The sequence below is a fragment of the Crotalus tigris genome, unplaced genomic scaffold (assembly GCF_016545835.1).
Source record: "Crotalus tigris isolate CLP2741 ecotype Arizona unplaced genomic scaffold, ASM1654583v1 scf7180000018491.14276545383:2951260, whole genome shotgun sequence".
Classification (NCBI taxonomy): Eukaryota; Metazoa; Chordata; class Lepidosauria; order Squamata; family Viperidae; genus Crotalus; species Crotalus tigris.
The window spans coordinates 1,609,462-1,635,528 of NW_024097037.1; the positions used below are offsets into that span (position 1 = coordinate 1,609,462).

The window sequence follows — 26,067 nt, forward strand, 5'->3', positions numbered from 1 at the left end:
TAGGTGCTAGATTCTTTTCCCCAGCCAAAGGATTGTATACAGTATTATATTTCATTCAATATATTTTCTGATATTATATCAAAGTTCCTCAGTAGAATACAAAAAATGATCTAGAAATTGTTTTAGGAAAAAAGTGATATGCTTGGAGGAATTAGTTCTGCATATATTTTACTGACTAACAATGCCTGACTAGCATTAGACTGCTGCTTATCTAGCAGTTTACCAGTGCAGCAAAGCCCTGTTTTAAAATAGCAGGTTACTATTTTACTTGAGCTGGGGGAGAATCTTCCACTTTAGCAGGGCATATCTTACCAGAAAAAAAAACCCACCAACCAATGTCCTTCTATGACCTCACATACCCAAATTTAGTATACAAGTTTTAGATGGCCTTTTAGGGTCATCCTCCATCAAAAGTATCCTTCTATTCCAATTCACATCATTATCTGATAAGAAGCTTTCCCTTCTGCATTAATCATTGAAATTTCATGCACGTTTCTTGGGCCATATAGTAAGAATTGTGAGTGCTTATAACATCCTATATAGCTATCAGTTTCTAGATTTTCACTGGATTTTTGAAAGCAGGAGTTTTATCTCAACAATCATATACAGTCTATGATAGTATTTCTTAACCTTGGCAACTTTAAGATGGCTGACTTCAACTCCCAAAATTCACCAGAAACGATGATAACCGGAGAATTCTGGGAGTTGAAGTCCAGGCATTTTAAATTTGCCAAGGTGGAGAAATAGTGGTCTATGATAATAGCTCATGTTCAAGGGGTTATAAATGCCCATGATAAACTGCATTCAGTAATTGTTAAATATAACTTACATTTGTAATGATTTCCTAGTTAAAAGATATCCAACAACCATCATAGTTAAACCTACATCCTTCTTCCTTACTGCCTAAGTTTACATTAAACAATCCAAAGAAAACCAAGTATTCTTCATATCCTCAAATTCCTCGTACATCTTTCTGAGTGGCAAGTTAAGGTCCTCCATTTTTATAAAATATTACTGCTTTTGGATGGATATATATATACACATTTGTATAAAAATCTTTTGACAAAGTAATTTAGAAGACTAGTTCTGCCTTGTACCATCATATGTCCTAATGTAGACTATACACATTATTCATTTGCAATGAATTTATTCCTGCCTTTAATATTTCCAAGTTCCATATCTGAGATTATAACAAATGTCTATCGTTTTTCTTCAGGAAGAATTTTCATAAAGACATAATTTAGAAATGTAAAACCTCTTCATTCTTATCCGTATAGACAAAATACAATTGCAGGGATCCCCCAAGACAAAATAAAACAGAACCAGAAGACATTAAAGACCACTGCTTTCTAAGTAGGTGTTTTGCTTGCAATGATTTTTTTTTCTAACAGATTTACTCTCACTGAAAACCAGCTTAGCATTTGGTTTAGAAAGAATGATGGTTTTTTTCCCTTAAAAATTCAAACAGAAAAAAAATTCAAGTCTATTTAAATGGAAACTAAAATTTCAGGGAGAGGATGAAAAGGAAACACTTTTTTTTCCCTTTAACCTAATGTAATTAAACAACATTAAATAGTCAAGATTAGAGAACTTTATGTACTAAAGATACACAAAATTATGTATTTACACATTTAGTCTTTTTTTAATCTTTAAAACATGATCATGGTACAATCATATATGCAAAAGAGATCACAGGTTTTAGTTTTTAAAAAAAACAAAAGCAGAAGTAAATCATTTGCAAATGTTAATTCAGGGTAGAGTTTAAGGTCATCCTAAATACTTAGATATCTGCTGTCATTCTCAAATTCAGAAATACATCCCTAGTATGTGAACTTAATATTTTGAAGAGGCATCTACCAAAATCCTTTGCTTGGGCTAGTTGTCTCCAGATGATGCAGAAGTAACTTGTTCTCATGGATTACACAGTATATCTCTATGAGGAAGAATTCCTCCTGCTTAAAAAAAAAGAGTCTCTTTAGTTTAGATCCATGTCTGATGAGAAAGAAAGCTCACATCGCTGGCTCACATTGCATGGGGGAGTCTGGATAACTGACTCCTAACCCCTTTATTCCTTAGAGAATAAGTATCTCTTCCTGTTTATATAGGGGACAGCAGCAGCTGCTGCTTTCCTTGGCTGGTAATGTTGTTACTGGATCCCATGTAATAACTAGAGCTTTTGTTTCCTCTATTCTTTTTAGGCTTAATTGGTCTGATTAGATCAGATTAGTCATTCTCAGGATTTAAAATTCTGTAGCACCACTATGAAAACTTACCCTGGGAAAATGTGTCTCCACATTAAACATTTTCTAGAATTCCTACCATGTTTTAGTTGTAATTGTGAGAAAACACATCATAGCATCTGCTCAGGATTCTAACTTGCATAGAATAGTTTGAGCATTTGGGGGATAAAATTGAATCTTAGGTGCTCATGCTGGCTAAATAGCAATAGCCATAGCACTTAGACTTATATACAGTTTCACAGTGCTTTACAGCCCTCTCTAAGCAGTTTACAGAATCAGCATATTGCCCCAAAAATATGACTCCTCATTTTACTGACCTTGGCAGGATGGCTGAGTGACCAAACTGATTGTGCTGTCCTTGGCATTGACAGGGAATGTTACTCTTCTATTTTACTAAAAAGCATTATATGAAAGCATTCATTGATGAACATCATGATGGCTTCATATAGATATTAACTTTGACCATCCATCTAATGATGTCCTCAATAATAGAATATTGAAATTTGGATTGTAATAGAGTAAAGGGTAAAGGAGACAAATTAAGGGAAAGAAAGAAGGAAGGAAGGGAGAAAGAAAGAAAGAAAGAAAGAAAGAAAGAAAGAAAGAAAGAAAGAAAGAAAGAAAGAAAGAAATTGTATTTATTTATTTATTTGTATCCTGTCTTTATTGTTTTTACAAATAGCTCAAGATGGCAAATATCCAACACACCTTCTTCCTCCTCTTTTCCTCATGTTATATGTTTCTCAAACATAGAGAAAGGAGAAGGATGCAAAACTATAATTGGAGGTATTGCACAGAAAAGCTGATGAATGCATGCATGAAGATGAAAGTACATTGAGGAGGAAACTAGCAAGTCAGGAAACAGAATATTTGGGAACAGAGAGGGCTGTTTTGAAAACAATTTGCATGTGGTCCTAATAGGCTACCTAGGAGCTGATTATGATCTGGAATCATCAAAATGGTTGTAAGTAGGCTTCCGGTTCTGGTTCGCAGCAGTGCAGTCGAGTAAAGTGAGTCGTCCCTTTGCCGATCGAGTTTCCCTTACCGGTAGACCCCTTAGACTGAGGGTCAAAAAGATGCTCTGGAGGAGTGTCTACCATTGAGAAGGCTTCTCAGGTAGTTGCAGAGGAACGGCAGCCTCCTCTGGGCCCTGAGTATCTCCTTTGGACTGACAGGGTAAAGATCGGCCAGTAAAATGGTCGATCATTTAGCTGCACCAACCGTAAGCCATAAGATCATCTAAGCAAGCAGACCCACCATGGAAGATTTGGTGAGCCTTTTTTTTTAACCTCTATTTTCTTTTTTTCCTGTGAAAAGTTTTTTTTTTTTTTGAATTATTTCCCTTTTTGTTGAAGCAGTGTTTTAAATAGGGGAAGAGAAGCTTAAGAAAAGGATGAAATCCATTTTTGTTTTAATGTCTGATTTTGTTTTTTGATACTTGGGAGCCCCAAGAAAATTCTTTAGAGAGATTTAAGATCCTATGTATTTGGAGAGTATTGTTTTCTTTTATTTTTTATGGCATCCGAAAAGACTGATTATTTGATTAACTTTGATTATTCATTGGGGGACATCTTCTGTTGAAACTAGGTATTATTCTTGCTATTTTCTTTTTTTTTTCTTTTTTCTTTTTTCTTTTTTTTTTTGAATTTGTACAAAGGAAAAAGACTAAGAAACTTGGGAGGAGATGGATATTAATTGATTGTCATTAAAAACAGTCTCCCCAAAAAAGATAATGTCTTCAAATATAATAAAAATGGAGGAAACCTGCTCAGATTCTATCTATAAATATATTTTGGACAAAATTTTAGAAAACACAGAGATGATAATTGCCTGCAAAAAGGAGATTTCTTTACATCGACAAAGTCAAGCATAAGGTTTAAGTGAAACTGTAGTTTATATTCAAGAGACTAGCTCCCAGTCCACTGAGATGGAAGAAGCAAATGTACAGTTGGACTATCAATTGATACTGGGAAAAAGCCTTGATATAAATGGACAGATGTAATAAGGAAATGGAGGAGTTTACTTCAAAAGGACAAGCTGATTTGCAGACTCCATTTGACTCTCTGATAGAGGATAAACTATTGGAAGAAGACCAAAGCTTGATTAAAGAGGACTATACTAAAAAAATGATTTCAACTAAAGTTTATGCAACCTTAAAAAAGACAGGAAATGACGTTTTGGCACGAGCTCTTCAGAATGACTACAACTCTTATATCACCCTAATCAAATGGAGAATGAGAGACCTCTTGTTGCTGTATACGATGTGGCAGGAGACAATGGGAGAGCTATTTGCAGAGCTAGAGACTCGACTATGGAAACCTATTTGGAACAGAAAGAAGCCCAAAATAAGATATAAATATTAAATTTGAGATGATACTTATGGATGGTAAAGGTTTTATAGCAATTCGAACTGTCTTGGATTTGGTTTTTGCTAAAAGGGAGGTTATTATGAAATGATTTAGAACTTAATATTGAAGTATAGTAAAAATATGTGTTTTTTTTCTTTTGTGTATGTTTGTTTTCTCTCTTTTGTGTTTTCTTTTTGGAATGAGATGGAATTAATAATTGGAGAATTATTGAAAAAGAATAAAAATATAGCTGAGAAATATAAGAACTTAGTTTTGGAGCTAATATGTTTAAATAAGAGAAATTTGGGGTCCTGGAATAATAAAATAAATAGGTTAGTTTAAATTCAAATATTTGAAAAATTAATAAAGTTTAAAACAAGATCTTTGGGATAGATAAGGAGCTTTTGTAAACATTTATTGATTAATGAAATTCATATCTAGTTATATATTTAATGAAAACTTGTGTTAGAAATGTAATAATGAGATTACAATAATTTAAACAGATAGAGAGCGTTAGTTTTGATTTAAGCATTTAATTTATATATAGCAATATATTAATGGATGAATTGGTTATAGGATTGTACTAATTTGATGATTACATTGATATTGAGCGATTGAAAATTTCTATTGATTAAGGAAACTTATACTTAGATATATTAATGAATGAATTTATTTGAATCTATTTGATTATAACAGTCTACATAGATAGAGAGGGAAATTTAAGAAACATTATGTGAATTGTATATTTATAATGTTATTGTTTCTTTTGTAATTAACCACCATATCTCCACGCTGGCTCTTAAGCTTCTGTTGGTGTAAAATGGAAAACTAATAAAAATTGTTTATAAAAAAATGGTTGTAAGTACATATGAAAGTAATAGTAGATTGGCAAAAATTGCATTCATATTCCAATGAGTTGTAATAATAAAAAAGTAGATATTTGATTATTGGGTATAGGGGAATTGCATAATATTCAGAATGAGTGTAATCTAGGAAAACAATTTATTCCTTAGCAAGATCTGAATGGACGGATAAGAATAAGAGAAGTCTGCATAGGAAAAGTGGGAATGAATGTTGGAGATTGGTCAATAAGTGCTTGGGGAAAGTTTTGTTTCAAATACAGTTTAACCATTCATTAGCGCAGATGGCAAAGGAAACAAAGGTAAATTTGAAGCATGGTTGATTATTTATAATGAATGATTGAAAGAATTAGTGACTGATCCAGAAAGATAGAAGAATTCTAAATGGGGGACAAACCATTTTTGATTGTGTCAAGAGTGAATATTAGGGAAGAAAGAGTTTATCTGTAAAGAAGGAGAAATTTATGTCAATATACTTTGCTGGCTATTCAAAGACTGGAGGAAAGCATATTAATGTGATCCTGAGGAAGATTCTGAACAGTTAGGAACAGGTAAAATTAATATAGCAGAGAAAATTTACAATAATTTTGATAAAAATAAAACATGGCTTTGAAGTTCATTAAAACCTTGATTTTATGGGCCTTGATGTACTGGATGAAACTCTATTGCTATTTATTTCATTTAACACTGCTTGCATAATGACTTCACTGCAGCTTATGTCCTCTTTGATTTAATGGATAATTGGAGTAAGGAATATCCCCTTCTCACAAATGCTACACTAACTAAGGTTCTACTGTAAATAAAAATAGCTAAATATGGATTTTACAGCAGAATGAACTAACTTGAATGAAAATGATATAAAATGAGATTAAATTCTAATGAAGTGCTGGAAGAATTATTTTGGAAAATTATATGGAAATGATAATGAAACATCAAACAGTTGACATGAAATGAATGTTCCAAACATTAACACCCAAGAAAAATAATACAGAAAGGAAGTCATAAGTATTGTGAGGATGTTGAAAATGATAAGGTTGCAGATGTTAATGGGATAATTGGAAGAATGTGAACATATGGATGTATGTTTGCTTATGGAATGCAAGTTATTTAACTTGACCAAACCAGATAGATGTGTCCAGATCCTGTCAATTAAACAGTGTCATTTTATAGAATCCAGGAAGTGCATCTATTCTGTTGCAGTGCTTGCCCTCAGGAATAATATTCTCCATCCCCATGAGATTTGTGCAGCTGCACCTTCATGATGTTGAGGAAACTATAACAGATCTGGTTGTTCTCTCAGGCCTTGGGACATGTAGTTGTGGAACCCATATTAGTAATATTTGCTTATAGTTGTATGTTTTATTCTTCTAGTCAATCATTTCTTTTTCTACGTACTATGTTTCTTTTTATCTCTAAGCTACCCAGAATCATGGATTCAGGCAGCCTTGACATCTCACAAATAAATAGAATGCATACAAACCCTGGCTGTTTCCTCAAGCATTTGGGCCAGGAGGGCAGGGTAGTCCTGTTGTCTGAAAATGTCCTCTTTCAGGTTTCAATTACACCAGTGGTTCTCAACCTGTGGGTCGGGACCCCATTTGGGGTCGAATGACCATTTCACGGGGGTCGCCAAACCATGCTGTCCGCCATTTTTTTCCCTTTTCCCTAGCTGTCCTACTCCCTCTTATTGGTGGCCACACCCACTTGGGGGTCACCACAACATGGGGAACTGTATTATGGGGTCACGGCATTAGAAAGGTTGAGAACCACTGAATTACACACTCTGTTCTGTTCTGTGAATTGGTAAGGCATTGAGATGAGGCAGAAGAACAACAGATGCTTCTTTATTGAATCTCCAGCAGAACCAAAACAAAATGGCATGGATTCCTTTATATACCTCTTTGCAGGGACAGTGTCAGCCAATCAATACAACGGATTCTCCCGTCTTGCACGTGCACAATAGGCTGGAGACAGCCTGTCTGGTCCCAGGCAACCACGTGGTCTGCCTGGGGCTCTCTGCAGCTTCCTGCACCTGCTGAGTCACTCAGCAGGCCCAGGACATAACACACTCAGACATAGTTGCTATGGAATTAGTAATTTACTTCAAAGTTACACAGATAACAGCAGAGCAGAGAGGATCATAAATCAACACAAAGACTCTGAGGAAGAAAGCTGGCCTTACTGGTTTTGCTTTCAGCAGGAGAGAAGTCCCAAATCTAGTCTGAGTTCAGAGAGCCAAATCATGTTAGTCAGCCAGTCTAAAGATTAGAGTTTTGTGAACAGAATCAACAAGAACGTCACAAAAGAGCCAGAGATCACACAGTTATTTCCAACAAGGAAACCTGACTCAAAGCTGTCTTTTAATTCTGGCTGCAGCCAGCTGCCCTCAGTTATGAAGGTTTCTCTTCTGTTTAGCAAGAAGTCTCATTGAACATCATTGTTCTTTTTGTGTTTCGAGATTCGAGGCATTGAAGCATGGCACATCATAAACCAAGTTTATTTCACCTTAACTCCACTCCAAGCAACTGCAAAACAGGCACGCAGGCCTTTTATAGTTTTCCAACCCCCAGGCAGTCCAGTCAATAGGAATCCTTCTTTCTTCATGCCTTGCGCATGCGCAGTAGTCTGGCGCCAGCCAGTCTGGTCCCAGGCAGCTTTTAGATTGCCCAGGACCATTTGCAACATTTCTGGGCCTGCTGAGTTTCCTCATCAGGCCCAGGACACAACACCCCTCCCCCCTAGATAGAACACACACACTTCCAATTTTTTCACAATAATACTAAAAAAAAAAGAAAATAATATTCCTGCTCACACACAGGCAACATTCTTATAAAATAATAGAGTTCTCTAAACAACTTACCCTTTAATGTGGACTTCCTGTGTCTATCTTCTACCCTGCATAGGTCCATCTCCTATCCTAGACTTACTAGTAAGGAACCTCACATATTCACCTAGATGCTTAGAAGGGGCCTTAGCCCTTTGTGACCTATGCAAAGTCAGGGAGGGTGCCTGGCCTGTCAGCTCACCTGTCGGCTAGGTAGACCAGGACTTGTACTTAAGGGCGCCTAGCCTACGGGCCCGTCTGGTGGGGTCCCTAGACCAGGACTTTTATACACAAATTTTGCAGATGACCCCTGGTGAGGCAGACTGGCAGAGTTGTTGGGGCTCTCTCCAAGCTCCCTTAGAGCAGAGGAATTTTCCCAATCCTCTGGAGTGGCTGAGGACTCCCCAACTACTCTGGATGGCTCCAGGGAACTTAGTCCCTTGAGCCCGCGACCAGTCTTGGACGTGACCTGCATTGCCCCAATAATTCCATTCCCCCGTGTAAGTGGCTGGGGTGCCACAGTCAGGAGCCGCCTCTATGGATACACATGACTCCCTGTTCAGTGCAATAACTGAACCGTGAGGATGCCCTTGCTCCTCCCCTGGTAAGCCCCTAGCGACCTGCGGTAATTCCCAGGAACAGTGAGGCTGGGTCTCAAAATGTTGATCTGAAGTGTGACTTAGTTCCTGGGCCCCCTCCCCCCCCCAGAGCGGAGGCAGGGGTGGAATCAACAGGGGACAACTGCCAGCATAGTTGATCAATGTGATGCCGCAGGACGTGGCCGTCTCCCAAGGTCACTTCGTATGATAGAGGTCCAGAGATCTTACAGATGACAGCAGGAACCCAGAGATGTCCAGGACCATAGTTCCTTGCCTAGACCGGATCACCCACCTGGAGTCTTCTAGGAGCCGGTGGCTGTGACACCTGTGAAGACACCCGGTCTAGGTGCAATCTGTCTAACTTTATGATGAGGCAGTGGCCCCAGCGGAGTTTAGCTAGGCTCTTCCCGGTGGCAGTGCAAAGTGTGGTGCAGTGTGCAAGAAGAAAGTCTGCTAACCTGTGATGCCAGCTGCCATGCATTAGTCTTTTGAGTGCGTCTTTGGTGGTGCGCACCATTCTTTCAGCTTGCCAGTTGGTGGAAGGGTGGAAGGGAGTTGACATTGCATGCCATATCAAGTTGGCCTGAAGGAAAGCCTGGAACTCACAAGATGTAAATTGAGGACCATTTTCAGAAACGAGAACATCAGGAAGGCCATGGGTTGCAAAGATACCTCTTAGCACCTAGATGGTCCTAGCAGTAGTAGTGGAGGAGACAGGTACAACCTCTAGCCACTTGGAATGGCTATCCACAAGGATAAGAAAGAATTGCCCCCGGAAGGGCCCAGCATAATCTAAATGTACCCTTGACCAAGGGGTTTGTGTCTCCTCCCACCTGTGTACAGGAGCCTGAGGCATTTCAGGCCATGTTGGCACACCTGGCATCCGTGCACCTGGGCTTTGATAGCTTTATCAAGCTCAGGCCACCAAGCGCACAAGCGCTTTCATGCTCACAATGCCCAGATGTCCCTCATGCAGAGAGGACAAGACTCTAGACCTCAGTGAGGCTGGGATAACTACTTTACTCCCCCATAAAAGCCACCCATTAAAGGTAGACAGTTCATGTCTCCTTTGCCAGAAACTTTGAAATGTAGCATCTGGACACATGTCAGGCCATCCTGACAACATCCATGTCAGCACGTGTGTAAGCGTGTGATCAGTGTCAGTTTCTGCAGCCACATTCCTAGTATTGAGGGGAGATTCAGGTAGTTGCTGAATAGAAAGAATATTAATAGCAGGGGCAGGATCTGCCTCTATGTGAGTGAGAGGTAGCCTACTGAGGCCATCTGCATGGCCCATTTCTTTGCTAGGTTTGTGAATGAGCGTGTAGTCATATGCTGACAGGAAAATGGACCACCTCAGCATACGAGGGGAAATGATGTGAGGAGTTTGTTCGGTCGTTGTAAACAACCCCAGCAACAGCTTGTGGTCTATATAGACCGTGAAGTGACGGCCATATAAGAAATCATGGAATTTCTTTATGCCAGCCACTATTGCCAAGGCTTCTCTGTCAATCTGAGCGTAATTCCACGCTGCAGATGACAGGGTCCTTGAGTAGTAAGCCACAGGGACTTGTGTTCCATCAGCCTTTAGGAGACCGAGTACTGCACCCACCCCATAAGGGGATGCATCACAAGCGATGCATACAGGCAGTTGCTCATTAAAATGGGTTAATAACGCATTTGATGAGAGCAAGGCCTTGACCTCTTTAAAACTCCTGTCATGGACTTTAGTCCACTGCCATGGAGCTTGCTTGTCTAAGAACCGGTGTAACGGCTCAGCCACAGCAGCCTTATGGGGAAGGAAAGCATGATAGAAGTTAAGAAGTCCCAAGAAAGCCTGAAGTTCACTTTTAGACTTGGGGCCTCCTGAATGGCCTTCAACTTAGATTCTGCAGGGTGGATATCTTGAGCATCTATTTTAAAGCCTAAAAATTCTGTAGAAGTAACACCAATTTTACATTTGTCTTTTTTTAATTTGAGGCCCACTTGACGGAACCTCATCAACACAGCTCTTAATCTTTCAGCCAAATTCTGTAATGACTCCCCTGCAATGAGGACGTCATCAAAGTAGGGGCAAACCCCTGGAATACCCCTGAGTTTGTGCTCCATGATGCTCTGGAATATGCCAGAAGCAACATTCACCCCAAATTGTAACCTTTTTACTTTAAAAGCGCCCTATGGGTCACTATTGTTTGGGCTTCAGCAGTTGCCTCATCAACAGGTAGCTGTTGATAGGCCTGTGCTAAATCAAGCTTTGCAAACGGTGTTCCCCCTTTAAGGGAGGCCAAAATATGACTCACTACTGGTACAGGATATGCATGCTGTTGCAAAGCTGTGTTCAAAGTACACTTATAGTCCATGCAAATTCGGACTCCCCGTTAGCCTTTAAAAGCATCACAATTTGGGTTTCCCATGGACTTGAGTCCACAGGTTCCAAGATGCCCTGCTGGAGCAGCTTGTCCAGTTCAGCTTCAATCTTGCCTTTGAGGGTGAATGGGACCCTCCTAGGCTTAATCCTAACTGGTGCGATATTTGGGTTTAATCGCAGTGCAATGGGAGGCCCCTTGTATGAACCAAGCTCTGAACTAAACACATCCGCAAACTCTTTGCAGACTTCTGCAATTCCTAGAGTTTGTAGACTATTCAGACCAGTCACCTGAATTCCCAGGGCCTCAAACCAATCAAGTCCAATTAGACTCGTACAATCACCCCCAACAACCACCACATTTAAGAGGCCTTGGAAAGCCTTACGCTGCACCTTGAGTATGGCTTCTCCTAGTACATTAACCTTTGAATTTTGAAAGTCAGTAAGAATTAAGTTTGATGGCCTGAGTTTGACTCGACGGCCACTACAAATCTACAAGAGGATTTATATTTAAACATATCTTGGAAAGTGTTTAACAGAATTGTGACTGAAAAGCTATGAGAGGTGACAAAAACTGCAATGTGGCTTTATGCCAACGCTATAGAATCATAGGAAGACCTGGAGGAACATTGTCCATGGGGTCGCGATGGGTCGGACACGACTTTGCAATTAACAACAACAAATAGAATCATAGAGTTGATAGGGGCTATTTGGATTGTCAGTGCAAAAATTCAAATTAAAGCAGACCAGACCAATGGCATTCTAGCTTCCATTTGAACACATTGAATAAAAGGGAGAGTACCATCTGCCTGTTTTAATCTCAAATGTTCTACTTTTCTAACATTCCGTCAAAAATCTTCCTTTCTTTACTTTTAATCTTTTATTATGTGTCCTGTACTCTGGAACAAGAAATAACAAGTCTGCATCTTCATTTATGTGATATTGTTTCAGGTTTTTGAAGAATCATTACATCCTTTCTCTTTTCTTGAGGTTAAACATACCTATATTCTCCAATCTCTCATCATACTGCTTGAGTTCTAGATTCTTGATAAACTTTGTTGTTCTTCCCTGAACTTGTTGTAATTCTCTGAATCCTTTTTAAAATGTGCTCAGAACTTGGCACAGTACAGAGGATGTGATCTAACCAAGACAGAATATAGCAGAACAAATATTTCCATGATTTGAAAACTATCTTTCTATTACTGCAGCCTCAAATTGCATTTGCTTTCCATGCAGCCGCATGACACTGTTGGCTTATATTCAGTTTAAAATCAACTACTATTCCAGGGTATTTTTCACAAATACATACTAAATATTACAGATTCTAACCCTGTGCATTTGACTACATTTACGATATGTAAATTTATTAGGCTATAGGACATTGTACAAAATAATTATACTTATATGGTGAAGAATATAAGATTTTGATCCTGTACTTTAAAACTATGAGTGGAATTTAGAAAAAAAAAATCTTACCTGAAAGCAAACTGTTTATTATTATTAATGTCATATACAGAATTCAGAATTGCTTTCCATTTTTTTCAATTTTCCCATCCAATAGTTGTGTTCCAAGATATCAGAAGCTCATTAGCCTGAGAAGCATATTGCTTTTCTGTGGTCAGTCATACATGATGGCTTATTTTGTCTTGCATGTGGCCATAAAGATGAAACTGGCTAGCCTTGTATTTTTTCCCCCAAACATTGACTGATTTTTTCTATAAAGACTGCACCATTAACTAATAAAATGTGATGATAATACTGATGCTATTATTATCAAATTAATTAAAATTTGCTGTAGATAAGCAATTATGTCTGTTAACGTGATAATTTTTGTAAGCCACCCAAAGTCACTGAGAGTGAGTGGGTGAACATAGAAATAGGCTTAAATAAATAAATTAAAGTCAGCTGGTTGTAGCCTGACTTAAGAGATAGACCTAAGTCATGTTCCATCTTTAGAATTAACTGTCCAATATACCACTCCTGCAGGATATTTATGTGGATTCTGGCCTGGCTTTTGGAATTCTAGACTGAATTTTGGCTATTTTTCTTCATGTTCCAGTTAAAAATAAAAGTAGTCAGGCAAACCTCTTTCAAAAATTTTGTTTTGGTTTGCAGCCATGATGACACAGTGGTTACAATGCAGTATTGCAGGCTAACTCTGCCCACTTCCCACATTCGATTGTGATCGGCTCAGGGTTGATTCAGTCTTCCATCCTTCCAAAGTTGATAAAATGAGGGTCCAGATTGTTGGGGACAATATGCTGACTCAGTAAATCGCTTAAAGAGTGCTGTAAAGCACTATGAAATGGTATATAAGTCTAAGTGCTCTTGCTATTCCTTGTTTGCTGTTATCTCTTGACCTTCAGTAAACTACTCTTTGGAGTAAACTAATTTCTATAGCAACTGTGTGTGTGAATTATAATTGGAATCAGAAGCAGGACACTGTCTAATCAAAGCAATTCAATATTTCATGTTTTTTGTGTCCATTTCATATATGAATTCAAATTTGATTCAAAGCTTTGTAGAGTCTTAACATTTCCTTACTCCAGACTTTGGTCTGAAACTATGAAGCTTTAAATAGCAAATTGAAAATTGATGCAACTATCCCCATACTTCTCTAGCAGATAACATCATTTACAGACCTCAATTTCAATTTTTGCAAGGATTTTCTAAAACGATTCTGACGATGGTTATATTAAAATTAGGGCAGATATTACATTTCTGCTAAACGTAAAAGCATTTTTGAAGACTTGACAGTAATCTTACATACATATCCTCACAATATTGTATTTAGTAGAACTTACTTCTGAGTAAATAAAATAAGACCACACAAGTCAGTTAAAGAATTTTCTTGGTTTCAATACTAGATGTATGGTTCCGAACATCTTCAAACATTTCCCAACCTAGAGTTATGTAAAGATTCTTAATATATCATACCGACGTAGTTATTCTTTGAGAATTACATTAGAGGTAATCAAGTCATCTAGAAACTTCCCAGTTGTAGAAACATTTAAATATACATAAATATTTGAGGAAGTTAGAAAACCTACAGGTAGGTATCAACCCCAATACAGAATTTTACCAATAAACTATTTTTCATTCTGAACAATTGAAATGACTGTACAAACAATTGCTAAATTAGAATCAATTCTTTTTTTTAATTAAAAAGGCTTTTCAGTCTATTTATACCGTACCAAGAGCTGCATTTAAATTGCATTCTTCCTTGAGCATGTCAGCACAGTAATAAAAATATAGGACTGGGGATCGGAATGGAAGAATAATCAAAGGATTTTTTTAAAGGTTATTTGGATGCCTTTACTTTTGATACTTCTTTCTTATCATGGGTTTCTAGCAACTATTGTAATTATCTGAACACTCAGCTTCATTCAGCTCTTGTTTGCTGACTTTCAAAGGCCACACTGATCTCATTTTCAAAGAGTGTTGGTGACTTATGCCAAAAGTAGATTGCTGTGCAGAGTTATGAGTGCAAATAAAGGTCAGGACTCATGACAGGAGAATCTGTCTCAGAGGTCCATCCCGTCTTTGTCTCCCACCTACTTGTCTCTCACCATAAACATGACACATGACCAAAGGAGTTTGTGAAATTACAACACATATGATTATATAGGACTCTCTATACCTTGTCAGCATAAAACCATAGAGCGTTTTCCCTATCTGTTTATCAACTCCGTTCTTTCCATTTCCATTCTCAGTTTCCTATAAAATTAACAATATATTATAATCTTTGGAGCACAAGACTTTATCACAAATAGATTGGTTATTCAGTAATTGATCTGGAATTAGATACCAGCTCATTTAAATGCTGATTCATACCAGCGCATCATTAAATCTTAATTAGCTTTATAAATGTTTCATCTCAAAAGAAGTTGCTGAGATGTATGCTCTATGAAACTTAAATAAGGAGCAGGTCAGAAAGGAAGATTTTATAACTAGGTCTGAGAAAATAAATGTTAGTCAGCTCATTACTTTACTTCTTGCTGGCTCTCTTTCTCTCTATCTCCCTCTCCCTCTCTCTCTCCTTCCCTTTCTCTCCCTAACTCCTATTCATCCATGCCCCTTTTAAAGCACCTTTACTAAATTAGTGATATGAAAACTCATTTGTATTTTTAGAGTTGGGAAACATTGATATAATATTAATTATGTATCAATTTACATAACGTGTAAGAAAGAAAAAACCCCCAAGAGACTGGGTCTAAAAATAAAAATAGTATAATTGCAGCAAGAAATTTGGCACATTGGCTATGAAAAGCAAATGATGCTCTATGGCTTCTTCTCCCAACCTACCATGCCTCCCTCATTCTAAAAAAAATGACACCGGAGAAGTAACATTCTTAGTTGCTATGGCACTGAGAGCAGTTTTGAGACAAACATGATATGATAAGCATAAAAAAATTATATCCATTTTAAGCAGTTTACATTGGCATACTGAGCATTTTCTATTAATTCAATGGTAAAATATTTACTATGATAGCCTTCACCGACCATGATAGCCTCTTGTATGTGTTGAATTATAAATAAATAAATAATCCATAGAATTCCTTTAATCATTAAAGATAATGGAGGGGTTGTGTGGATGCCTTCAAGTCAGTCTCCAGGTGATTGCCTGGACTCTTCCCTGCAATTGTCTTGATAAGATTTGCAGAAGAGTTTGTCCTTCCCAGAGCAAAAAGTATGATTTGTGCAGATCACCAAGCTGACTTTGTGTCTAAGGTGGGATTAGAAGTCACTATCTCCTGGTTTCTAGCATGGTGCCTTTACACCAAACTGGCTAATGAGATCGTTTACCAAACAAACATCCAATTCAGTGACAATTTTTACTGTTATGGGGATAGAATAAAACAGTACTAATTAGGAGAGCAAGACTGTCACTTACCCAAATATCATAGTGAAACTGCTTATAGTGAAACCTGAGAAAAATATAAACCTTCTCATGATTAGCTCTGACTCTTAGTCCTAAAGCCCCCTCAAACAACTGGTTAGACTTTAGATATCTATAGCTACTCATCAGAGAACAATTTTGGTTTATCCCAAGAGGAATGTCATCATGTTTCTGATAGGACCAATTTAGAATTATATGAGATCTCAGAAAAGGAGGAAAGTTTCATTGCTGCCCCTAGGAAGAAGTAAGTTGGAGAGAGACTAGGGAAAGTGGAGGATCCTGGTAGCATACCTAAGAATACCCTCTAGGACAGTGGTCGTAAGTCGAGGACTACCTGTTTTTCCCTGCGGGCGGGGCAGGAGGAGGCGCGCACGCTCTGCCTCCTCTCCTGCGGCTGCACGCGGGCCATCGCCCAGCAACCACCTTGGCCCGGGAGTGCCACGCATGCGTGGTGCCGCTCCCTGCACTGGCCGAGGCATAGCTAGCAAGTGGCAGCAACGGCTCAGGCTGACCACTGGTTGGGCCACCAGCTGGCCCAGCCCAAGGGAGGTAAGGCACCCGCCGGGCCCCATACATGCCAGCAAGCCTTCCTGCACCCGCCGCTGCCCCGCTAGCCTTACCTTAGCCATCGAACATTTGGTGCAGCGGCAGGCAGGCCCAGGTGCTCCTGGGCGGCCATGGCACGCGGCAGCAAGGGCACAGGGCGACCACTGGCTGGGCCACCAGCTGGCCTAGCCCAAGGGAGGTAAGCCACCCGCCGGGCCCCACGTGCACCAGCAACCCTCCCTGCGCCTGCCAGCCTCCCACCTCCCACCCCTGGCCCTCTTTTACTTACATTTAGTAGTTACTCAGCAGGGAGGGGTGGAAACATCCAGAAAGCTCGCCTTAGCTGCAGACAACTTGCAGCACCGTTTGCAGACTGGGACTTTTGGCGGGCTCAGCAGGGCAGAGACAGCCTGGACAATTCCTATTGGCTTTTGAAAGCCAATAGAATTAGACTCTATTCAAGAGAGTCTATTCTATTGGCTTTTGAACGCCAATAGAATAGAGTCTCTTGAATAGAGTCTATTCTATTGGCTTTCAAAAGCCAATAGAATAAGAGGGAGTAGCACAGCTAAGGAAAAGGGGAAAAAAATATGGCGGACTGCGTTGTTTGGCGACCCCCGTGAAATGGTCGTTTGACCCCAAATGGGGTTGCGACCCACAGGTTGAGAACCGCTGCTCTAGGAGATACCCTACTCAGGAAGATTATAGTATTGGAATGTGTCCTAATTGGTATGTTCACCCTGGATCTATAAAGAATATCTCAAGATACCCAAGAAAAAAGATATGAGAGTCTCTGAACAGAGGCCTGGTGTTCTCTGCAGCTATGCTCATAACAATTCTAGAAGACAGCAAGTCAGTAATTTCACCTAAAAAACTGTAGCTGCTATCTAGCTTTTGCTGACACGATATCTAGCTTGCTGTCTTCCAAGTTAGATAGTTCTGCTTATCAGAAAATCTTGATTCTTGATTTAGGTGTATTTTTTGGTTAAAACAATATTCAATATATCTGGCTTCAAAGAAGGACAAGTGAAAACCATTTTTGTGAGGGTGCTGCCATTTGGTTCTGGCACAGAAATTATTCACATTTAGATCTTCTAATTAGAAGCCATGGTGAAGATAGGAAATATAAGCAAGGCAACTCACATTCTCAAACTAGGAAGAAGCTACCCAGACATTTAATAATAATAATAATAATAATAATAATAATAATAATAATAATAATAGTAGTAGTAGTAGTAGTAGTAGTAGTAGTAGTAGTAGTAGTAAAGTTGGAAGGGACCTTGGAGGTCATCTAGTCCAACCCCCTGCTCAGGCAGGAAACCCTACACCATTTTGGACAAATGGCTGTCCAGGCTCTTCTTAAAAACTTCAAGTGTTGGAGCATTTACTGCTTCTGGAGGCAGGTTGTTCCACTGGTTAATTGTTCTAACGGTCAGGAAGTTTCTCCTTAGTTCTAGGTTGCTTCTCTCTTTGGTTAGTTTCCACCCGTTGCTTCTTGTCCTGCCTTCAGGCACTTTGGAAAATAGCTTGACTCCCTCTTCTTTGTGGCAGAACTTGAGATACTGGAACACAACTATCATATCCCCCCCTCGTCCTTCTCTTCGTTAAACTAGACATACCCAATTCCAGCAACCGTTCCTTATATGTTTTAGCCTCCAGTCCCCTAATCATCTTTGTTGCTCTTCTCTGCACTCTCTGATAGATACAAAGTCTTTAATGAATATTAGAGAAAGCCACTTCTGTCACTATGAAAATGCAATTCCCTCTTATGCCAAGAGCAGTTTAAATCTGACACTTTTTTCCCTCTCTTTTCCATGGCTTGCTTGGTAATTCTTAGGCTTGATGCTACGTGATTCTTGTTTTGTTAACAGAATCAGCATTCCAGCTGTAGGAAACCTTAGTTCTCCCTCACCAACTGTTGGAGGCTCCCAAGACATTTAAAAAAATTCTTCAGGAGACAAAATAAACATTGCAATATTATACATTTTATTACGATATGCACAACCATTTAGGTAATAATCATCTCATCTGCCCCATTTTCATCACCTCCTCTTCATTTTTTCCCTTTAGAATTCTGAAACTGAATGAGTCATGTTTGCTTTCACACTTCCATGTTGCACGCGTTTTCAAAAGACAACCTTGATTATTCCAAAATTGGACTCTTCAGTTCTTCAAAGTTCTGTATGGAACATAAAAAACTGACGAGTTCTATTTAAGCCTCTGAATTATTGATTTGAAAAATAATTGTCTAAATAGTGCTGGGGAAGGTTTTTTTTTAAACAGGATTTATCTGATGATATTTAAACATGATGCATAGATGTTACAAAATCTTTCAAAACTGCTCTTAGTCATTTCTAGCAATATTTTAAAAAGAAAATAATAATCCTGTTTTAAGTGTGAAGAGTTGATATACAAATTGGCTTTCAAATACAATTCAGAGTGGCAATTATCATCTGTAGTCTTTCATGGCTTAGGACCCAGATATTTCCCTAGGGTCTGGCAGGGTCAGCCCAAGGGAGCCAGTTTGGTATAGTGATTAAGGCATTACTCTAGAAACTTGGAGATTGTGAGTTCAAATCCTTCCTTAGGCACCAAGTTAGTTTGAGCATGTCTGATTCTTGGAGACTGGCTGGACAAATCCGAGCAATTTTCTTGGCAAGGTTTTTCAGACGTGTTTTTCCATTGCCTCCTTCCTAGGCATGAGAGGGAATGACTGAACCAAGGAAGGAGGCAATAACAAAGGGTTTATGCTGTTTTCTGGTGTTTTTTAGAAGAAAATAATGACCAGATCAAAAAAAAAATCACCAAATCACTCTTTCTCAGGTCTAAGATATCTAAAAATAAGGCAAGCAAGCAAGCCATTCCAATTTCTTCTGCACTCAAAATCCCACGTTGGATATATCATTTACTGGTTATCCCTGTTGCCTTCAGCTTCCCATTAAAAGAAAATAAAAAAGTTCCCCATCCACGACACGGAGCACAGATATACCAATCACATTCCAGGGACTGCATGTAGACTTCTGATGTGGTCCCCACTCATAATTAGTTGCTCTAATTTTTGGCAAGTAAAATAAAATTAATCTTAGCAGATTTCAGTTGAGAAAATGTAAGATGAGTGAAATTATATTTTTTAAAAATGGGTTTTATGAAAAATGTGGGTTTTATTCTGGACATCTTCACTTTCTGTATAGGTTTTCTTCTCCTTGTACTTCCAACATGTGGCCCCACATTCCTGAATTTTCATGTGATGCTGTCGAGGGGAGGAGCCAAGATGGTGGACAGGCAGCAAAGGCTGTAAAGAGCTCCTTCAAAAGTAAAAGCTTTATTTTATTTTATTTTTATTTTAACTTTTTAACCCTTTTTAACACTGTATTTTAACCTACTTTTAACCCATTTTAAACCAATTTTAACCCATTTTAACCTATTTTTAAATATTTTAACCCTTATTTAACTTTTTATAATAGTCAAAAACTTTTTATAAAATACATATACATATACCAAGAATGGGGAAAAGGAGAAAGAGACAGCGTGTTCACTCGGCAGCACAGAGTTCTTCCAAACCACTGAAGCAGCAGAAAATGGAAGATTTCGCTGCAAATAGACAGTCTGCTTCAGTAAGTAACTCATCTGTATGTGACTCATTGGAATGGGATTCACAAACCAAACTTATTAACAGCATATAGAACTTTCTGTTTCTCTCACAGAAAATAGCTCCCCTCCCTGGAATTCAGCACCCGCTTTTCCTGCACAGGATGGGATAGTAACCAACTTAGTAAGGGAGAATGAAACAGATCTCCTTTCCAGACAATGTTTGCTCATAGTTCAAACTGTAAATTCAGTCTACAAACTTTTATCAATTATCACAAATAAGGTTGACTGCTTGAAAGAGTCTTTTGCAAAGTTTATCAGCAGTCAAACAAACATTGCAGAAGGACCCAGGATGACACATAATGACAGACATGGGATGGCTAATGCAGAAATGGAAACTAGAATAGGCCCCTCTCTCCCTTCTATAAATGAGAGAGGAAAGAATATCCACAAATTAAACAACACTCAATCAGATAGTTCTAGAGGCGACCATTATAACCTCAGTTTACAGACCAACCAGATTACCTTGCAAATCTACGACAACAGAAGGAATAGAGGATGTTGGAGTGATAGAAAAGTGGTTAGGCAGTCTCTGAGCCAGCTGCAAATATACTCAGATTGATTTATTACATGCAGAGTGGTTGCCAGCAAGAAGGCAATGTATATGATTTTTTTAATCCTTCAAGCAGTCCATAATTCCCTCAGTGCTTTTTAGAATGAAGCACTTCCTGAGCAGTTTTTCAATATTTCCAATATGTGTCTTCCGCTCAGGGAACCTGTGGCCAATCCTGGTTCAGTCTCTCCATGAGGGAACTATTGCTTTAATTCCAAGTGGCAACAGACCTCATACTGATAAGTTTGAAGCAGGGGCAGCTGAATCGACCTTGAGAAAGCAGAGAAGTGATCCACAAACTGAGTTACCCACAGTCACTGATTCTGCTGAGGGCATGTCAGAAAAGCATTGACAACAACTACTCAATCTAATGCATCAAATAACAATTATTATTATCTTCCAACAAGTGCCCCTATGGAGAACTTGAACTGACTATATGAAGGCCAGTGCAAGAAAAACACTTTAAACACTTTAAACATCATATCATGGAATGTAGCCGGGTGGTATCGATTTAGAGGCCTTAATCACTCTGATCCTCTGAAAGGTAAGGATATTATATTGGTGCAAGAGACTTGGACTGCTGATGATCTCCTGCTTAATGGCTATTATTCATATAAGCTGGAAGCAAGGCCAGGCAGAGGCCCAGGGAGACTGAAAGGATGTGTGGGTATATTTATTTCTACCAACTTGAGAGCAGAGTCCACACTAATTACCCCTTAAACCATTCAGCTATGGCTCTTCTCCTCAAGTTGGACTCAGTCCTGCTTTTGATAATTAATGTTTATCTCCCTCCTTTGTTAAAAAAAGCTGAAACCACTGCTATATGGCTTGAGTTGGAACACTATGTTAATAAACAACTCATGGAACACCCAAATGCCAGGGTCCTACTAGAGGGAGACTTTAATGCCAGATTGGGACCAGATGATTATACATTATTCATGAAACATCATCAATACCCACCATCAGAGGTCCCTATACAAACCAATGCCCCCCTCATACGACTCTCTAAAGACATTAAAGTTAACTATGTTGACCTCTGTCTTGCCAAGTTGGCAAATAAATTTAACTTCTTCATATCTAACTGCTCATGACCTGGTTATCCTGGCAAGTTTACATTTATGGCAGGGTCCAAAACTAGCACCACTCACTACATCTTAACTTCTATAGACTTAGTACATTATATAGAAAGTGATCATCTACCTCTGTGTATATACATGAAGCCCTTTATCGGGCAGATACCTTCCAAGAACCATTTTATCCCTGCAATCTCTACAGCAAGCTTAACAAGATGTTGGGTCAAATGGACCTAACATCTTGATCAGAAGGTAAGGAAAGCCCTAACAGAGGATAATTTTCAAAAAATTCGTGCAGCCTTTACATCAGCCAACCCGACTCAAGACTTATTAGAACTATATAAAAATTTAATTTATGAGCTACAATCATTATTAGCACATGACCGAAATTTCTCAGTTAAGAGGTCCTGTACTGCCTCCAAACCATGGTTTGATAAGGATTGTGTAGAAGCCAAGAAAGCTCTTAACTTGGCATACAAGAAGTACAAAAGCGAGACTGGATATGGCAATAAAGCAATTCTTAAACAGTTACTTACACTCAAAAAACAATTCAAGCAATTGATTGCATTCAAGAAGAGACAGGACACAAGGTCTTCCTGGGAACAGCTCATCGTGGCAGCAAAGCAAAAGAACTCCTCCTTATTTTGGCATCTAATAGCTTGCCACTCTGAAAGAATCTATACTCCTTTCGACTGTCATATATCTCCTATAACCTGGGAATTTCATTTTCGGAGAATGTATGAAGATCCCTCCAATGAGAGTACAAGGTCTATAATGAAAGAGTTACCTGAGTGGCCTCCAGTTTCAGAGTCTGAAATTAAATCCCTCATTGGCCAACTCAGGATCAGGAAGGCTCCAGGAGCTGACTTCATTTTGGCCAAATTATTAAAAAAAATATGGAGTGGTGGATACCCATCCTGGCAGTGCTATCACCTATATTGACTCCACCACCCATGTCCCAGAGGATTGGGGCTTGGCAATTGTGGTCCCAATTTTAAAAAAGGGAAAGAGAGACAACCCTGCCAATTACAGACCAATAGGCCTGCTAAATATAATCAGCAAACTCTATGCCAAACATCTTCAAGATAAATTAAAGGAGTGGCTGGATCTTGAGAACCTGATTGCTGAAGAACAAGCTGGGTTTAGAGAGGGGAGAGGCACCATAGATCAATGCTTAGTTCTTCATCATTTGATTGAAAAATATGCATCAGATAGACCTGTATTATTATACGCTGCCTTTACAGATCTTAAGGCAGCTTTTGACACAGTTACAAGGACTAAGCTATGGGAGAAGCTGGAAGCTGCTTCAATTGATCACAGACTCCTCCATCTATTACATGCCTTACATACCAAAACATCCCTCAAGGTGAGGTGTAATATGCAAGGGTCTCTCTCGAGGTCAGTTGAAACTCAAAAGAGGGTTAAACAGGGGCTCATTTTGGACCCCTTGCTCTTCAATTTTTACATAAATGATATGGTAAAATGGTTAAATAATCCAAATTATTTAAATAGGTGACAAAAGCATTGCTCTGCTGTTCTATGCACATGATGCTGTGATCCTCTCCAGGACTCCAGTTGGCCTTAAAAGAGCCTTGCGAGCCCTTGTCCAGTATTGCAAATATAATAAACTGGACATAAATTATGAGAAAACAAAGGTTATGGCTTTTATAAAAAGGCCAAAACAGTACTCATGGTATTTAAATAGCCACAAAATAGAGCAGGTAACTACTTTAAGTACCTAGGGGTGGTCATCCATGCCACTGGCTCACAAAAAGCCCTTGGAGAATACACGGCTGCCTCTGGCCAATGATCAGCGAATGCCATTCTTAAATTTTTCCACACAAAGGGAGGACACTATGTTCCAGCCATCTTATAAAGTCATACTTGAAGATACGATCTCATGTTACTAGATGAGAAAATGAGGAATAAAATATATTGCCACAGTGATAAAGTGATACCTGCATTTTCATTATTCCAATATTTACAATAATTCATGCATAACAGAAAGAACACATTTCATCCATAATTACCATCACCTTGTGAACACTGTTTCATTCACTGGAACTGATATTGGACTGACTTCATCTAATTCAGCGGTTCTCAACCTATGAGTCACGACTCCATTTGGGGTCGATAGACCATTTTTCGGGGGTCGCTAAAGAAGGCGATCCACCATTTTCTCCCCTTAGGGGCGCTGCCGCGCATGCGCGCCACGCATGGGGGCGCCGCCGCGCACGCGCGCCACGCATGGGGTGGCGCCCCCATGCACGCGGTGCCGCGCATGCGCAGAACGTTTGTGTGACGGGGGTCGCCGTCACACAAACTTTGAGAACCACTGATCTAATTGGTGAGGAGAATCATATTCAAATCTCCTATAATGCCAGAGAGAATTCAGAAAAGATGTATGTTCATCCCAGCCAATAATTACTTGCAATTGCTGCAGAGCTGATTTGAAGCAGTGCTAGTTTAAATCAAAGGCTCTTTCAGTCACAGATGCAAAAACAACACCACAAACCTCATAGCTCCATTATACAGTGAGATGATGGAGATAAAGGATGGATGACTTTCATGTAGTTATTATTTTTGTTCTTTCTGAGTGTAACAGTTTCCAAGGTAATCATTGTTTGCTCATGTAAGATGTGTGTGTTCTCATTTATATTAAGAATTAAACTTCCATGGGACTTGAAAGGTAATGTTGATGTTATCTGTGCTTAGCTTCTCAGTGTGTGCTGCCATAAAGCCTGGGATTCTTTTTTATTTCTAGATATGAGCTTGCATGTCTATCAGGCAACTTGAATGGATGGAGATGATATGTCAGACAGATTTTGAACTAGCCCACAGTCTTGACAAGTGTCACCAAAGGCAAACAAATACAATGAAGACAACATCTGAGGGATTTGTTTCTGGAGCTTATGTGTGGAAAAAGAAAAAAGTGGAAAATAGATTATTTATAGATAGGGAAGTTTGCTTTATGAAATAACTGCAAAAACATCTCTCTAAATATGGCACTGAACACAGAGAATACTTGCAAAATAAAAAAATGTAAAACTGATAGAACAGAGGTCAGATTTATTAGCTTATGGTCTCACTATATGACTTTGCCTAGATTTTTTTTAAGGATTGCAGAATGTTTCTGATTTGCCTCCATCTTTAATATTCTAACAGGTCCAACCAAAATGACTGGTTCACCTAGCACTCTAAATCATACTGTAGTTTGTTTCAATTATTATGCTACTTCTGTAGCCAGCCATTGTGATTTGTGTGACTTGGTGTATTATACAGATCTGCCACTGGAGGTGAGATCTACCGTATTTCCCTGAAAGTAAGACCTAGTCTTATATTACTTTTGCCTCCAAAAGAGGGATTAGACTTAATTTTGGGGGTGTCTTATATTTTTTGTGACACCTGCCTCGCCTCATGACAACAGCCCTATCCAGGAGCCCATGTGGCTGCCGACCCACTTCTGCGGCCACTTGTGGCAGGAGACTGTGCAGCACATCATGCCACTACTGCTACAACAAGACAAAGCAGGTGGGGGAAGGGGTGGAGCTTCTCCACGTGCCCCGCACCCACTTACCGGTACTTCAGCCCTCCCCCAGCCAGGCCATTTCTTGACTGGCAACCTTTCATTCCCCTCCTGAGCCGGACTGCCATGCTATGGCGAATGGGATGGGTAGGGTTGGCTTGGTCTCCCTTCACTGTTTTGGAGCCAGGTGGGAGTGACAGCAAACAGCTCCACTGCCACTATGCACCTCTGGAAGGGCTTTCTTTAAGCTTCACCCCGGAGATCACCTGCTCGGGCACAGCCACTGCCTCCTTGTCCTCTGCCAACTCTCCTGTGGCTTGCATCATGACCAGGCAGCACAAGCCTCCCCTGCTGCCTGCCTCCACCTTTGTCACCTGTCTCGTAGAGAATAGAGAACACAGTGGCTCTGTGCAGGGATGCAGAGCAGAGAACAGCACTTGCTTGTGGCCTGCATTGTCTCGTGTCTCCCTTCTCCCTTCTGGAAACTGCAGTCCCATTTCCTGCCACTTCTCCTCCCAGCACAGCTCCTCCCCCTTCCCGAAAGCATTTCTTTGCTAACCTGTTTTCCAGTTCTGGCGCATTTTT

The 26,067-nt window shown here is 39.4% G+C and overlaps 1 long non-coding RNA gene across 1 annotated transcript; it reads left to right on the top strand.

Moving 5' to 3' along the window:
- The first annotated feature begins 5,865 nt into the window (after positions 1-5,865).
- LOC120312422 lies at positions 5,866-26,067 on the top strand. The gene is made up of 3 exons (XR_005557894.1): positions 5,866-5,999; positions 19,874-19,995; positions 24,721-26,067. It is a non-coding gene; the product is annotated as an uncharacterized LOC120312422 (long non-coding RNA).